The following is a 16,019-nucleotide window of genomic DNA, read 5'->3' as shown; positions in this document are numbered from 1 at the left end:
CCGACTCTCTACTTCCTATCTGCCAAGCAGTTCTCTATCCACATCAGTACATTACCCCCAATATCATGTGCTTTAATTTTGCTCTAGAATCTCTTATGTGGGACCTTGTTAAAAAAACTTTTGAATGTCCTAATGCACCACATGAACTGGTCCGAAATTGTCACTCTATCAGTTACATCCTCAAAAAATTGCAGAAGATTTGTCAACAATGATTTCCGTTTCGTATATCCATGCTGACTTTGACCACTCCTGTCACTGCTTTCCAAATGCGCTGCTATTGCATCTTTAATAATTGATTCCAATATTTTCCCCACTACTGATGTCAGGCTAACCGGGCTATAAATAGCCGTTTTCTCTCTCCCTCCTTTCTTAAAAAGTGTTATTACATTAGGTACCCTCCAGTCCATAGGAACTGATCTAGAATCGTTAGACTGTTGGAAAATGATCACCAATGCATCCACAATTTGTAGGCCCACTTCTTTAAGTGCACTGGGATGCAGACAATCAGGCCCCTGGGATTTATCGGCCTTCAATCCCATCAATTTCCGAACACAATTCCCCACCTAATAATCATTTGCTTCACTTCCTCCTTCTCACTGGAACCTCTGTCCCCTTGTATTTCTGCAACGTTATTTGTGACTTCCTTCGTGAAGACAGAACCAAAATATGTGTTCAACTGGTCCGCCATTTTTTTGCTCCCCGATATAAATTCACCTGAATCCGACTGCAAGGGACCTACGTTTGCCTTCACTAATCGTTTTCTCTTCACATATCTATGGATGCTTTTGCATTCAGTTTTTATATTCCCATCAAGCTTCCACAAATACTCTATTTCCGCCCTCCTAATTAAACCCTTTGTCCTCCCCTTCTGAATTATAATATTCTCCCTGTCCTCAGGTTTGCTGCTTTTTCTGGCCAATTTATATGCCTCTTCCTTGGATTTAACACTATCCTTAATTTCCCATGTCAGCCACGGTTCAGCCACTTCCCCATTTTATTTTTACTCCTGACAACGATGTACGATTGTTGACTTGGACCGATCCTGTCACTGTCATGTGAGCTTTAACCGTTTGCCCTTGCCTATCCACCTATTTCAGTAACTACTGGGAAGTTTAGCGCATGTGGGAACTTCAGTGTGACAGCACTGGCAGATTTTCAGAGAGGTTTTTGGGAATTTCGGTAATAAATTGTTCCTGCCATTTCAGCGACTGTCCTTCCAATTTACGAGTTCCGTCCTTGAACCATGGTGCAAATCAGTTTATAACGAACATTCACTGGGACAGTACGTCATAATGATCATTGTACACTCAAGACGGTCCATGCTCCATGGAGCAAGTCAGATCACAACGAACATTATCTGTTACAGTTCGATTTAACGATCATGCTATTTTAGCAAATGTGGTTTGTTCTGAAACTGATCTTTGGGTGAAACTGATTGCCCCTTCTCGATATCTGTACTTAAATAAATTCAGTTGTTTAATAAACATGACCGCGAATAATTTCTGATGCTGCTGTGTGCAAGCGACTGGCACTAATATGGTGATCAAATCTGAAAGACTCACTGGAATTTGCAACACCAAAAACAGAAATCATCGCTTCACATAGAAGATGCGGTAAGATTTGGTGGCTATTTGGATATATCACTGACAAAATATGAACAGTTGCAGACCATTCAATGTTTATCGTTGCTCTCAAGCGTAATCTCAAAATACATCCAGATACATCACTGACCTCACTCATACTGTTACTACCGATCCAGATACATCACTGACCTCACTCATATAGTTATTACACATCCAGGTGCATCACTAACCTTACTCATACTGTCATTACCCACCCAGGTTCATCACTGACCTTTCTCACACTGTCACTGCCCATCCACATTCATCACTGACCTCACTCATACTTTTACTACACATCCAGCTGCATCACTAACCTTACACATACTGTCACTAACCACCCAGATACATCACTAACCTCACTCATACTGTCACTGCCGATCCGAATCCATCACTGACCTCACTCATACTCTCAATACCCATCCAGATACATCACTGACCTCACTCATACTGTCACTGCCCATCCAGATACATCACTGACCTCACTCATACTCTCACTATCCATCGAGGTACATCACTGACCTCACTCATACTGTCACTGCCCATCCGAATCCATCACTCACCTCACTCATACTCTCAACACCCATCCAGATCCATCTCTGACCTCACTCATACTGTCAACCGCACCTTTATACCTTATTGGCCTAACTCATACTGTCACTACCCTTCAAGTTACAACACTGGTCTCACTCATACTGTCAGTACCCATCCATATATATCTCTGACCACACTCATGCTGCCTCTACCAATCTAGATACATAAGTGACCTCAATGAAACGGTCACTACCCATCCAGGTACATCAGTCACCTCACTCATATTGTCACTACCAATCCAGTTACACCACTGGCCTCACTCATACCGTCACCAACTTCAAAGCACCGCATTTACATCACTCATAATGTCACTACCCCTCAAGTTACATCACTGACCTCACTCATACTGTCACTGCCCATCGAGATACATTACTGACCTCACTCATACTGTTGCTGCGCATCCAGATACATCACTGACCTCACTCATGCTGTCACTTCCCATCTAGGTACATTACTGACCTCATCCATACGTTCACTACCCTTCTAAATACAACACAGATTACAATGAAACTTTCTCTATCCATCCAGGTGCATCACTGACCTCACTCATACTGTCACTACACATCCAGATATTCACTGCGCTCACTCACACTGTCACGAGACATCCAGATACATCAGTGACCTCGCTCATACTGTCACTACCCATCCAGATACATCACTGACCTCATTCATACTGTCACTACCCATCCAGTTACATCACTGACCTCACTTATACTGTCACTACGCATCAAGATACATCACTGACCTCGCAATACTGTCAATGCCCATCCAGATACATCACTGCCTCATTCATACTGTCACTACCCATCCAGATACATCACTGACCTCGCTCGTACTTTCTGTTCGGTTAACTTGAAACCACCTCTCGGAGTCAGTTCGCCTTAAGATAAAAGCTGTTACTTTACATTCACAGATACAAGCAGTCAGCTGAGCTATTCTGTGAAATAACGCTCAAACATGTGCCTGGAGTCATCTCCCTTTTTGTATTTTCAGATTAAGTTATTACGTAATTACACAAGTTGAATTAATACGTGATAATTAATACATGATGATTGATTAATATATTGGTTCAGCACTTCCTTCTGTCTGCCTTCCGTATGCCTTAATTGGTAAGTCTGGACACTTGCTATAGTGTCCATTTCTATTCTACCTTTATCTTGTTGTGGCTTCAGTTTCTATGTTTTCTCTCGCTGTACGTGCCTCCCAAGGCCTTGGTCTGTGAACTAGAACATTTGCTTCTCTCTGAAATGTTTACCACAGTCGTTGGGTTCCATTTTCAAATTAGTTAACTTAATTTTAAAAAGGCCCAATTAATTAATAGTATAAAGAATTGTAATTTACCACTTCAGTCCCTACTGTTGGTCCCTGATTATTTCTAAATAATCAGCTGACCATATATATTCTGAGCCATCTGCTGGAAAAGGTGATCAACTCCATTTCCTTTGGTTCACTCATAATTCGTTTCTTTTATTGGAGTCTTTACATGCTACCCCTGACCATTTCCGTGAAATTATTGGCTAGTTACTTATATTTATTTTTGTACATATGGAGCTTAAGCCCGGGGGTCTTAGTTGTTTCCCTAATGTGTTACATAGTCATTCGCCTCCCTATCACACCCACGTTACATAGTTGACAGGGCTTTTTCCTGTTTGGCTTGAACCACGCGGTTGTGTATCCCTCGAATGTTGCACATAAGTTACAGTTGGATCATGATACATATGCCTACCACTACCATTCTGTGCCACATCAATTTGTGGACCACGTAGGCCTTAGCTGACCAGCCCTTTAAAATGTTCCACCAGTGATGAACCGTGGGGTCATTTAGTTCCTCCGTCACTCGGATAATTTCTTGTTTTGTGTAACTCATAAGGACCTTTTGTCTGAATAACCGTTCCCTTCCTTCTCCCAGGTACTTGGTCACCTGAATGAGTTTCTCCAAGAAGGTCCTTAACTTTCTCAAGTTCACTCCTGGTGGTAGTACGGACAGTCCGTTGTTGCTCCTGTGTTGAGCATTGTTTTTCCATTCTCCTATTTGGTAGGACTTGGTTGTTTTACCGTCGGAGATGACATACATTTCCTTCTGGCATTCATTTACCGGGGGTTCCAATCGATCTGCGTACAAATATACCGTGTGGGTATTGGTTACACTTATTTATTCTTTCCGATTTCATCGATTACGGTATCATTTAATGGATGCAGCTGCTATTCACAAGCCCCTGTTGTGCCTTCGATGATGAATGGTTCCACCACTGGTGTATGTAGTGGGCATACTTGCCCGAATGGCCACTTTATACATTCCTTCACTTCGTGTGTTTTATTATTCGGGTCGATCCATTTTCCTTAAAACTGTGGCTTCCATAAGATTTTACCGAATAGCTGAGGTAGGACCACAAACGCGCACCATATCTGACTGTTAGCAACATTAGCTAACAATATAGTCATATTGCATCCCTCTTCATCACATCTCGCATGCTTCATATATGGCCTGAGTGTTAGCTTTCGGTGGTCAAACTGAAACAGTTTGGCCCATCGTCGGGCATTTCCAGTGAATGCTATCCTTTCTAATTCAGCCCGTTGTCCTTCGCTGATCAGGCCCATTTTAAGGCAGTGAGTCTCATTGGCTTACGCATTAAATTGGTCGATACATTTTGCTGTTCCCAGTTAGTATTGTTCGACCACTCCCAATTCATTTTGTCTGAGAGCCATCCCCGCAGGCTATTGGCCTGAAAGTGTTCTTGCCGCACATCTGACAGCCTTATGGCATCGTTAGACAATAGTCACGCTTTCTGTATTTTATTCAGCAGCGTTTCGATATCCATTGAATTTAATACTGCTAATCCCGTTCCTAAGCGTTCTAGTACTCTATCTAGTACATTTGGCCGATTGTGAGCTTTGGTTATCTTTAGGGCAAGAACCAGGTTCTTACATTACCTGGGTACCATCTATTGATGATACTGTATATTTATTGTTGCATTTATTATTGAAGGGGCTATCTGTGTGCTCAGACACGTATCGTGCAGCATTTGTAATTGTGGCATCCATTCCTGGTTCGGACGGAGATATTTTCCTCTTATCATGACGAGCCATGTACCCCTCCTGCCAAACTCTCAATTATTCCTACACAACAGCCAATCTTCGTCTGCCAACATTCCCTTTCTCCACTTTGTACTATTGGTATACTCTGTTTTTTTAGTATTCCAGGCTTCTTTCAGTATTGTGTTTATATTCTGGGGAGTATCGTCACAATCTCGCTTATAGATCATCCCTGGACCGTCGGCCATCCATGTGAAGTTGAAGGTAACATTCTCATTCTTATGGGTGATCAGAATAAAATTGGCAGAGCGTGGTGCCGAATAGGTCCACCGTTGACAGTCAAATCAAAAATCAAACAAATGACATTTAATTCCGGCGGGACATGATTGGCCTACTCCTGCACCTATTTTCAATGTACAGTTTCACAGAATTGCGTCTAGGTGGGCCTTCTACATATAATAACGTCTACGCCCTTTTCCTTCCAAACGTGTCTCTTGCGGCACTGGGAGGTCATGGCGGCTACTAACCCAGTCACCACCAGCACTATCCACAGGTCCAATCCGTTGTGTTCTGGCCTGCTTCCATATCGGACGCTTGCGTGGTTACCAGGTGCACCGTCACTATGGGTTAAAACAGACGGGAATTGTTTAGTGTCATATGGTTTTACCTGTGTCCAGTGTTTGCATATATTCCCATTGGGCTTCTGTAGACATACACAAGTATTGCGTGTCATTAGTGTGGAGTATAGCCCCATCCATCGGGGCTCCATTCCCTTTCGGATCCCTGTCAAATTTATCATGACCTGTTCTCCTATGTTAGGTAGCGCTTCGGGTCTCATTCCCTCATTCTGAATTTCTAGGTCTCTGATCTGCTGTCTGCTTCTAACTTCTTTATTCATAGCCTGCATCTCTTGTTTAAGCTGGATCAAGAACCGCCTCAACCTTTCCTGAATTGGCCCTGCTTCACCTGTCCCTCTGCATAAGTCCTCTGGTAGTCTCATATCCCATCCAATCACCGGCTGATATGGTGTTAGTCCCGTGGTTCGCCCTGGAGTGGCTCTGAGCCGCATTAAAATTGCCGCAAACAGACCAGTCCATCCCGTGCCTGTCTCCTGGATTGCTTTGGGAAGGGTCGTTTTAAAGTCCTATTCATTTTTCCACCATTCCCGAACATTGGTGATGATATTGTATATGGTACCTCTGTTTGATTCCCAGCAGTGCACATGTTTCTTTCATTAATTTGCCCGTGAAATGTATCCCATTGTCTGAATCTATCAGTAGGGATACTCCCCACCGAGGTATCACCTCGCTTGCCAGGATCTTTGCTACCGTCTGTGTGGAGTAGTCCCTGGTAGTGAAGGCTTCCACTCACCGTGTGAATTGGTTGATGATTACCCGGCAAAAGCTTTTTCCCCTGTACTTTTGCAGGGGGCCGGTGAAGTATATCTGTAAATTGTCCCGAGGTTCCTGTGACCTTGGCTGATGTCCCATTGCGACCTTGCATCCCCTGCCTACATTATGTTGTGCACAAGCAATGCACCTTTGGCAACATTTATCGACATCCTTCCCCGTTCCTGGCCACCATCAGTACTGCGAGATCAGTTACAGTATGTTACTTCTCCCGGTGTGTGTTATCGCGTGATGTAATTTTAGCAGCTGCTACCCACAGCATTATGGCGCCACAACTTGCTCCTGGGGACCCCATACTCACATGACACCCTTTTGATGGACTCCATTCACGTCTTTATTCCTGCTCGACACTCTGGTGGACCTTTGCTATACTTATGTCAGTCTGAACACTTTTGTCTTTATTGCTTGCATTTCAGCCTTAAATGTTAGCTCTGGCTTCCGTTCACCTGCCACTCGTTAGGCTCCGAGGTCTGCAAACCTAATTCCGATGATGGGTAGGTCTTGCAGCTGCTTTTGGCCCTTACTAGTTAGTTTTGTTTGTGCTTTTACCTTTATTGACGCTGCTCCCATTGGTTCCTTTGCTGGTTTCACTCGACTTTTTGCGACTTCTTTTACCACTTCGCCAGTAGATGTCACATACCCTCGTCGTGACCAGGCTGCCATATAGTGGTGAACCACAACAAAAGCAAATTGATTATCTGCATATTTGTTTACTCACTTTCATTTCGCTGACTCGAGAGCTTTTATACCAGATCTGCCACTTGAGGTGACTCGTCTCCTGGGAGCGTTCCTACCATTATTTTCTCTACCTCCTGTGTTACCACTGCCGAGCAAGTATGGGGTTCTCCATCAATGTATTTTCTGCATCCATCCATGTTGTAAGACTCATCAGGATTGTCCAATGGCTCTTCCTTAACCCCGCTATGCGTTTCCTCCTCTACTTGGTCCCTAGAGCTATGTTCCTCTCCTTCTGTCAGCACCCCGGTAGCGAGGTTAATTGCATTATGCTTTTTTATTATTAGTGACTTCTCTTTGGGCAGGAATACCACCTACCCCTTAGCTTTTCGGCTGTCTGAGATCGACCGCAGCTTTCTAGTATTTAGTAGTTCTACAAGGGTATGTTGTGGGTGCAAAGTCAACTGTCCCATCATCACTGCTGGTTGGCTTACTTTAACGGTCAAGTCGCACAGTCCAAGGCGGCCACACATCGAAGCATTCTACTGACCACTGGGTCGTTCTTCCTCGATTAGTAGGCTATAGGTCCCTGCTGGCTCCCATGTACCTGCACTACCCCGGCAGAATAGCTCCATCATCCTGATCACAATGTAGTTGGAAATGTTTATTGGGATCAAGCAATCCTAGGGCGGGGGACGACATCAGATCTCTTTCAGTTCACTTCATGCCTCGTCCTGCTCCGGTCCGCAATCTATCAGATGTAGGGGTCCCCCGGTCCATTTAATTAATTTCTGTATGGGTTCCGCTATTATTGTGTGAACATTCCGACTATAATTAAAATGTCCTAATACCTTCTTACTCCTTTGACATTCTGGGACTGAGGCATGTCTTCAATAGCCATCCGTCTTTCCTCTGTCATGTATTTCTTGCCCTGACTGATAAAATGTCCAAGGTACCGAATCTAGTCTGGGCCACCAGCGCCTTTGTGCGTGATGCCTTGAACGCCGCCCGCACACAGACAGCAACTCACATACACATTTACAGACAGACACGCACTGACACACAGTCATGCACACAGCCACTCATTCACACACACACACTCACACACAGAAACTTACACACACACACACACACACACTCAGGCACAATCTTACAGACATACACACTCAAACATATACCCAGACATACATTACACACTCGCACACTTAACCAGACACACGGTTACGAACACACACTCAAACGCAGACACTCACACACACACTCACACACACCCTCACACACACACAAATACACACACACTTACACACACTTACACACTCACAGACTTACACACACACACAGACACACGCTTCCAAACTTACACATTCACGAACACGCACTTAATCACCCACACACCCAGGCACAGACGTATATAATCACTCTCTTACACACTCACGCACTTACTCACGCATATACTCAAAGATACACAATCACGCACACACATGCGCACACACAGACACTCCCACACACTTACAGATTCACATATTCATACACGTACACACTCAAACACTTACCCAGGCACACATGTGCACATTTACGCACTCATACATTCAGGGACTTACAAACTGACTCTTTTAGCCAGACACACAATTACACACGCACGCACTTACACTCACAGACTTACACACTCACACTTTTAGCCAGACACACTCTCACACATTAATACATTTACACATGCACACACTTGCCCAAGCACGCGCTTACACGCTCACATGCTTATGCACTCATACACTCACACACTCACAGATGTCAGCAGTCACACACTTACCCAGGCATGCACTTTCACCCACGCACATTCACACTCACAGACTTACAACTCACAGACTCACACACTTACACTGACACGCATTCACACATTTACATTCTCGCAGACTTACACAGTCACACACACTTGCTCACACACACACTTACCCAGGCACACATTCACACACAATAATACACTCACACTCACACACACTTACCCAGACACACACTTAAACATTCACATATTTACACACACACACGCACTCACTTATACACACAGTCCATCCATCATAGGCAATCACTCGAATTGAGGATGATTTGCTTCCACGTCAAAACGTTCACAGGTGCTTCAATGAAGGAACTAAAATTCCACGTCCGAACAAAATCTTCAAGGATGGAAGATGCCTGTGCATGAATTTTTTTAACGTATGATGACTGTTGTGCAGCAATTACCCACACACACATTTACTGAGACACATTCCCATACACTCGTGCATAATAACACACACACACTCACTTACCCAGACGCACACGTACGCACTCACACAAATGCACACACACTTACCCAGATAGAAAGTCACACACAATAACACACTCATACTCTTACATGCTTACCCACACACACATTAATTCCTTCACACACTCACAGATTCACACACAAAAACACACGCACACTCACATACGCTTAACCAGAGACATAAATACACACTCACATACTTGCACACACACACACACACTTACTCAGACAACACTGAAACACTTACTCACAATAACACAAACATTTACGCAGAAACAAAATCACCCACTCATACACACATTCACACTCACATAAACCTACAGTTAGCCTGGCACGCCTTTACCCAGAGACACATTTACACTCGCACAGTTGACTCATGAGATGGCCAGTTGGGACAAATTCCTAAATGAACAATTGTGTGTCAGGCGATTAATTAGACAAGTTGCCTTTACTGAATGGGGTAGAGGAGAAGAGAGGTGCAGATACACATATCACTATATGCAGCGAAGTAGGTTAATGAGCCCATAATAAACATCAAATAAAGCTCCAGGGTACATTTCAAGAAGGTCAGATTTCAAAACCACAATAACTTTTATTTACTTGGCGCCTTTATCAGAGTGCATGATCCCAAGGCGCTTCACAGTGGTGTGATGAAACAAAACATTTGACACCGAGACATATCAGGAAAAATTAGGGCAAGTGACTGAAAGCTTCATTAAAGAGGTAGATTTTAAGGAGCGTCTTGAAGGATGATGGAGAAGTGCAGAGATGGAGAGGTTTCTGCAGGGAGTTCTACAGCTTGGCAACCGAAGGCCTGTGATCAGAGTACATATTAACACACTCACTCACACACGTTCTACACTGGCCTCCATGAATGAGGCTTTTGATCAGGGTGAATATTAACACACTAACACAAACCTTGTCTACACTGGGCTCCCTGTGTGAGGCCTGTGATCAGGGTGAATATTAACACACTCACTCACACACTGTCTACACTGGGCTCCCTGTGTGCGGCCTGTGATCATGGTGAAGATTAACACACTCATTCAGACACTGTCTACGCTGGGCTCCCTATGTGAGGCTTCTGATCAGGGTGAATACTATCACACTCAATCATACATTGCCTACACTGCGCTCCGTGTGTGAGGCCTGAATGTGAAATTATGTCGGGAAACACCACCACCACCACCATTGAAAGCCTGAAGATCATGTTTGCCACCCACGGCCTGCCTGACATACTGGTCAGATACAACGGGCCCTGTTTCACCAGTGCCGAATTTAAAGAATTCATGACCTGAAATGGGATCAAACATGTCACGTCGGACCCGCTTAAACCAGCCTACAATGGGCAGGCAGAGCGGCCCGTACAAACAATCAAACAGAGCCTTAAACGAGTCACAGAAGCCTCACTCCAAACGTGCCGATCCCGAGTACTGCTCAGCTATGGCACGAGACACACTCCTTCACAGGGATGCCCCCGGCTGAGCTACTCATGAAAAGGACACTTAAAACGAGATTCTCGTTGGTTCACCCCAACGGACATGATCAGGTATAGAGCAGGCGGCAGCAACAAAATGTAAGCGATGATCGCGCCACTGTGTCATGGGAAATAGTTTTGAATCACTCTGTGTATGTGCTAAATAATGGACATTGTCCCAAGTGGACCGCTGGCACGGTGATAGTTAATGAAGGGAGTAGGGAGTTTGTATTCAAACGAGACAATGGACAAATTGCAGAAATCACCTGGACCAAATGAGGCTGCGGTTCGCAGACTGCCCTGTACAACCCACAGCAGACACCACCTATTTCGAGCCCACAACACAAACCCAAATGATCAACGAAACCACCCCGGACTATAAAAACGAACCCATCACGCCCAACATCCCAGCTCGGCCAGGCTCACCCAGCAGCCCTGCAGGGCCAACAACACACCAACCGAGCGAGGGCACAGCTAACGCACCAGAACAGACATTTGTACCGAGACGGTGACCCAGAGAAAGATAGGCTCCCGACCGCCTCACCTTCTAAATATTTTTCCCTTTGACTTTGGGGGAAGTGATGCTTTGTATCTATAAAGCATGCACTTCCATGTTCCGACACCAGGGAGTGCATCCCCTGAAGACCCAAGTGATCCCAGCATCCCTTGGGAGCACTGTATATAGTCCGTCCCCGAAGGCCTGTTCCTCACTTTAGAGTGTCTTAATAAAGGTTGAGATCACTGTTACTTTAAGCTCCCTGTGTGCAGTCTCATCTGTGTTAAGACCACAATAAGTTGGAAAAGAAATGTGACGCTGAAAGGCCGAAAGAAGATGAAATGCTGATTCCCTTTCTGCCAACAATTACTTTCAGAAAAATTTCTCTGACCGAAACTTCACAAAAAAAAAATGTTGCTTTCATAGTCATAAAACCCGAATTTTCACGCAGCCGAATCTTCTGAATCAAATGCCTCTCGTGGTGCCAACACAATACATGTCTCTTTGCAATATTGCGCTTCCATGCACACTATTAAATGTGCCACTAACTTATATTATCATGGAATAAGGCAATGTTTGCAGCATGGAAGAAGGCCATTCGGCCCATCGAGCCCATGTCAACTCTCAACTGGTGCCACTCCTCCATCAGTTACCTGCAGCTGTGCATTTTTTTTCCTTCAGATCCTTATCCAACTGCCTTTTGAAAGATAAGATTAAATCAGCCTCCACCAACTTTAAAATATTGTATTTTAGATTCTAACTGCTTGCTGCGAAATGGCCTCCGTCAGTTCCCATCTATAAAGTCTGAGAAACACAGGATCAATTGCTGCTACACTCACAACCTTGTTAAATAAAGCACCATCATTCTATTCTTGGAACGCAAGCTCCTGGAGTGTAGTCCAGCTGTTGAGGTTAAAGCTCTGCTTATGTTCCCAAGATGGCTTTTGCCACAATTTTTCCGTAGTGTTGTGGTTATCACGTTTGCCTAACACATAAAAGATCCCCGATGCGAAACCGAGCGGAAACATTTTGCAAACGTGTTCAATTAATGATTGGAATAAATTAAATAATTCATATTCGTGGTTAACAGAGTGCATTGTCTCATGACGCTTTTGCATTTGTTGATTTCTCTGTACAATTCTGTACACACTTAAACTCTACATAGTTTTTCTCACTCCCTCGCGTTTCCAGCCCTGACGGTGGAGAAACCCCATCTCAAAACTACACATTCCCTGCCCTCCGTTCAGCATGAGAGATATTTAAAGGATCCTGCCGCACCTGCTCGCTTCACAACAGAAAAACAATGCCACAATCAAACCCATCGACTAATCGCTCATCCCCAGCTCCTGAGTGAGTGAGGGGGGGATAAGCCTCAACATTCCGGTCCCGCATCTCCAATCAGCCGCTGCCGGCGGAAAGCGACGAATGCTGCATCAACACTGGTTTACCGCCCATCAGTGGGCTATAACATGCCATGGTTCGAGCTAAAGCTTCCCGTACACCGAACAGTAACGTCATAAGATTCTTAATCTCAGGTACCTGAGTTTGAGCCCCAGCTTACACGAATATGTTTTCACTGGAAACACAACTAATTAGCTGATCGCCTCGTTTTGCATCATGAAAGTAAGGCTAACCTATAATTATACAATCATTGAAGATTACACCATGGAAGGAGTGCATTTCGGCCCATCGTATCTGCACCGGCGAACAAATGTCAAGTTTTCGGTTTGTAACCCTGCACCTTACGGCATTTCAAGTGCACATCCAAGTACTTTATTAATGCGGTGAGGGGTTCTCCCGCCACCATGCTTTCATGCAGTGAGTTGCAGACCCCGACAAACATCTGCATGAAGACTGTTCGCTTCAAATCCCCTTTAACTCTGATACGAATTACTTTTAATTTATGTCCCCTGGTTGTTGACCACTCACCTACGACAAGTAGGCCCTTTTAATCAACAATATTTAGGCCCCTCCTAATTTTCACACCACAATGCTGTCGCCCATCAGCCTCCTCTGTTCCAAGGAAACCAAACCCAGCCTATCCAATCTCCTCATAGTAAAGTTGCTCCAGTCCCGGCAACATTCTACATAAATCTCCTTCATACCATCTTCAGCGCAATCACGTCCTTCCTCCAATACGGTGAGTAGAACTGCACACAGTAGTCCAGCTGTAGGCTAACAAGAACTTTGCACTTTTCAGACATAACCCACTTGCTCTTCGATTCCATGACTTTTCTCATAAATGCAACCATTCTGTCGGCCTTCTTAATCAACTTATCCAAATAGCCAGCTGCATTCTGGGATCTGTGGACATTTATTGACAGGTCCCTTTGTTCCTCGACACTTCTCAATGTCCAACAGTCGATGTGTATTCCCTTTCGTTGTTAGCCCTCCACAAATGCACAATCTCTCACCTCTCTGGATTAAATTAAATTTGCTACTGTTCTGCCCAACTTACCAGTTGATTGTTATCTTACTGCAGTCTCCAGCTATCTTCTTCTTTATCACCAACACGGCCTATTTTACTATCACCTGAAAACTTCTTAATCATAACCCCTTTATTCAAGTTTAGATCATTGAAAAATACCACAAAAAGCAATGGACCCAGCACTGAAAACTGTGGAACCCCACTGAAAATATCCTTCCATGCAAATAAACTCCCATCAAACTTTAACATTTGCTTCCTGCATCTGAACTAATTTTGAATCCAATTTGCCACTTCGCCCTGGATCCCATGGGCTTTTACATTCATCACCATTCTGCCATGTGGGACCTTAGCGAAAGCATTAATAAAATCCATGTAGACGACATCGTATGCGCTACTGATCGACCCACCTGGTGACCTCCTCCAAAAATGCATTCAAGTTAGTCAAACGCGACCATTCCTTAACAAATCGTGCGGACTGTCCTGATTAACCAGTGCCTTTCGAAATGTTGAGAATGTATCATCGTTCAATGTTATTCTGCTTTCACGGGAAAACATCATTAATTAACTGATGATCTTCATTTGCACAACTAAAGAAATGTTAACTGAAGGAGAGTCCTCAATAAAATAATTTCCCTGTGCTCCGCAATTTACCCCATAAACCATTTTAGACACTGTGCTTTAGTGGTCTGCTTCAAAATGTTCATTTCTGTTAACAATACATGAGACTTGGGATAAAGTGAGAAGGACTGATGAGCAAGGGACTGGTTATTGTGAAACAGCAAAGAAAATATACATTCTGGAAGAATAACATCGAGAAATAATATGACGCCAACGTCCAGAAGGAAGAATATCTGCTGAGTCCCTTTCAGCAAAAAATTCCTTCCCCAAACATTTCTCTGACCGAAAATTCACAAAACAAAAATGATGCATTTAAAGTAATTAAACACGACTTTTCGCGCGCCCGAATCTTCTGAATCAGATGCCTCTTGTGGTGCCGACTCAATCCATTTCCCTTTGCAATATTCAACTTCCATGCACATTATTAAATGCGCCACTAACTTATAGAATCACAGAATAAGGGAATGGTTACAGCAAGGAAAAAAGCCATTCGGCCCGTCGAGGCCATGCCAACACGCAACTCGTCCCACACCCCCGTTATTTACCCACAGCTGCGCAATTTTATTAGTTCGATACTTATCCAACTCCGTTTTCAAAGATAAGATTGAGTCTGCTTCCACCGCCCTTTTAAGTAGTGTATTCCATATTCTGACCACTTCCTGAGGAATGGCCACTCTTGTTACTATGTAAAAAATCTGAGAAACACAGGATCAATTCCTGCCACACTCAAAACCTTGCTAAATAAAGCACCGTAATTCTGTTCTCATTACGGAAGCTCCTAAAGTGTATTCCTGCTGTTGAGCTTAAAGCTCTGGTTATGTTCCCAACACTGATTGCTACCACATCGTTTCCGTAGTGTAGTGGTTATCACATTCGCCTAACATACGAAAGGTTCTCGGTTCGAAACCGGTCGGAAACATTTTGCAAACGTGTTCCATTCATGATTGTCACACATTGAATAATTCATATTCGTGTTTCAATATTAACAGAATGCAGTGTCTCATGACACTGTTGCATTTGCTGATTTATCTGCACAGTTATGTACATACTCAAGCTCTGCACAGTGTTTCTCACTCCCTCCCGCTTGCAGCCTTGACGGTGGAGAAACCTCATCTCAAAGCTGCACATTCCATGCATTCATTTCAGTGTGAGAGATTATTAAAGGATCCTGCCACGCCGCATCGAAAATCGAAGCCACAAACAAACCCATCGACTAATCGCTCTTCCCCAGCTCCAGAGTGAGTGAGTGCGTGACATTCCACAACATTCAGGTCCCGCACTGGCCAATCAGCCCCTTCACTGGGCTACAAAACGCAACCATTCGAATTAAAAGCTCCCCGTACACGGAACAGTCGCCGCATAAAACTCTTA

The 16,019-nt window shown here is 44.1% G+C and overlaps 1 non-coding gene across 1 annotated transcript; it reads left to right on the top strand.

Annotated features, from left to right (window-relative positions):
- Positions 1-15,494: 15,494 nt before the first annotated feature.
- Positions 15,495-15,567, top strand: trnav-aac (transfer RNA valine (anticodon AAC)). Its single transcript has one exon. It is a non-coding gene; the product is annotated as a tRNA-Val (tRNA).
- The last annotated feature ends 452 nt before the right edge of the window (positions 15,568-16,019 follow it).

Source organism: Pristiophorus japonicus, unplaced genomic scaffold (genome assembly GCF_044704955.1).
Source record: "Pristiophorus japonicus isolate sPriJap1 unplaced genomic scaffold, sPriJap1.hap1 HAP1_SCAFFOLD_109, whole genome shotgun sequence".
Classification (NCBI taxonomy): domain Eukaryota; kingdom Metazoa; phylum Chordata; class Chondrichthyes; family Pristiophoridae; genus Pristiophorus; species Pristiophorus japonicus.
Note: the sequence above shows the minus strand (reverse complement) of the source record. Positions and strands in the feature narration are given on the sequence as shown.